A 2341-nucleotide genomic window follows, 5' to 3' on the forward strand; every position below is an offset into this window, starting at 1 on the left:
TAATTTTGAGAATTTTACTTCCACTAATAAAATCATATTTTTAAATTATCAAGAGTAAACTTAAAAAATATATATATAATTTTAATAAATTAAACAAACTATAATATATTTTTACTATATTAGAAAACCAGGCATTTTTAGTGTAAAGGCTTCACCAAACTTTTGAAATTCTCATGTTGCCCACGAAAATCATAAAGGGTGTTGTTAGATGTATCCAACAAACTTTTTAATAGACCCAGCAATTAAAAATTATCCTGTATTTTCCAGTTTTGCCCTTGTTATAATAAACCCAGCAAACATCATCTCTAACACCACGTTGAGACCAGAAAGAGAACTAATATGGGGGAGGAAATCAGGAGGAGCTTTCCCATGATCTAAGTATAGAATCTTGAGAAGATTTGATGTACGGGATATCGGAACCGATTGCCTTACAAAAAAAAAAATTCCAATTCAATGATCATCCCATTACATATATCTCACCCATATCAATACAGGTATGGAACTTCGATCATCTTAAAACATATAATTGTGTAATATATTTCAGGTAATGGAGAAGAAGAACAAAATCAGCTAAAAGTCTCTTAATCAAAGATTGACACTGCAGATGAGTAGATGACTACACAATTAATCACAAAATTTCAATTCAACTCAAAGGCTCAAAGCAAAGCAACGATAAGATGGTATGACCCAGATCCCACTTTAGCCTCCTAAATAGAATGTTGTGTTTGCGCAGTCGTTGCCACATCTCTTCTTCTTAATTTAATGCCTCTGATCTGACTCTAAGAGAAGAATTTGTGTTTGCTGGGTTTATTATAACAAGGACAAAACTGAAAAATACAGGATAATTTTTAATTGCTGGGTCTACTAAGTAGTTTGCTGGGTACATCTAGCAATACCCGTCATAAAAGTTAAACCGAAGTAGAAAATATCAATGAGGGTTAGTAACGTAAAAGACAAGCAGACGAGGAAAATAAAAATACGCGCAGATTAGCGCAAAATCTCCGGACGGAAGAGATAACCGCCGTGCACGATATCAAAAGAAACGGGAAATTGAGGAGACATGGAGGCGATGAGGTGATGACTGGGGACGATGTGGTGGGAGCTTATTGGAGTGGGAGGTTGTCGGGGTATGGCTTCTTATAAAACGAAGGAGCGAACCAGAATCGGTCTAAAAAAGACGAAAAAAGAAGCACCGCTCAGTCATCGAAACTCGAAAGGGGGAATCAGTTTCTTCTTTAAGGAGGAGAGGTACAGTATCAACGCATAAGTTCTTTCATTCATTCATCTTCGTCAATTTTTATCTAAGGTATCTTTTATACTTTGCTGAACGGTACTGGGCGTTGTTTGTTTCCAGATTGAAGAGGGAAGATGAGAATCAAACTGGGAAAGAGCAAAGAGGAAAGAGGGGAATCTAATTCAGTCAGAAGAAAAGAGGGAAAAACCGAAAGCCGGGGTATGTATCTGTTTTCTAAACCGAATATATGGAGTTCTTTTTTTCACTGATCTCAATCCATCTTCACTTTTACTGAACTTAGACTACTAATTTGCAGGATTGTCTTTATCGAAAACTGGAGACAGGCAATGGTTCTTCTTCCCGGTATAGTCTGGGTTTTGATTCTTCTACTTTCAATTGCCTCTCAATTGAGTTTAGTTTTGTTCTCTTTTTTCTATTTTTTTTCTTTTCTAGGATTTTTCCTGAGAACTAAACTTCTCCGCTGCCTGGTTCAAGTTCTAAAATTGGTTTGCAATGTTTCTGAATGTCATTGAAGTTCAAGTTTTCTTCCTTTAATTGCTTTTGTGAAGTAGTCAGGATTCTCATTGGGAGTAAATGGATTGTTACGATTCTAAATGTTTAGGTGGGCTGTTTCGATCCGGTGGATCGTTACATCGGTCTAGAGACCGGTTTAAAGTCTGGTTGTTTTTTATATGACTGGATCTGATCTAAATGGATTTCTTGATTGAAGATGGAGGAAGGAACGGGGAAGAAGAAGGATACCAAAAACAATTAGTATCAACAGAGTTAGAGTCCTGTTAAGATTTGTTGAGTGGAACTCCACGTGTCGGTTTCTTATTAATGGCACAGGGGTTGAATATGCCATAGAATCTATTACGACGCCGAGATATAGCAATCATCATCTCTTGTCTATTCTCTTAACTTTGTTTCTCTTAGATTATGTCAACTAAGATGAAAGGAAAAAACACCAAAGATTCTGGAGCCATCAAGTCAACTTCAATTCCTTCACCCTCATCATCTCAATCTGTTCTACTTTCATACGATGACATATTGATAATCTTTGAAGTGATAACAATTCATATATATTAATTATTGACAACCTAATCA

At 36.1% G+C, this 2341-nt stretch overlaps 1 non-coding gene across 3 annotated transcripts in view; it reads left to right on the plus strand.

Moving 5' to 3' along the window:
• The first annotated feature begins 978 nt into the window (after positions 1-978).
• LOC101307081 overlaps positions 979-2341 on the plus strand; it is a 2842-nt gene continuing 1479 nt past the window's right edge. For all 3 annotated transcript variants that reach the window (XR_185488.1, XR_185487.1, XR_185489.1), the window contains exons 1-3: positions 979-1248; positions 1355-1453; positions 1551-1597. This is a non-coding gene — a transcript (uncharacterized LOC101307081). The remainder of the gene's footprint in view (positions 1249-1354; positions 1454-1550; positions 1598-2341) is intronic.

This window comes from Fragaria vesca, unplaced genomic scaffold, assembly GCF_000184155.1.
Source record: "Fragaria vesca subsp. vesca unplaced genomic scaffold, FraVesHawaii_1.0 scf0513070, whole genome shotgun sequence".
Lineage (NCBI taxonomy): Eukaryota > Viridiplantae > Streptophyta > Magnoliopsida > Rosales > Rosaceae > Fragaria > Fragaria vesca.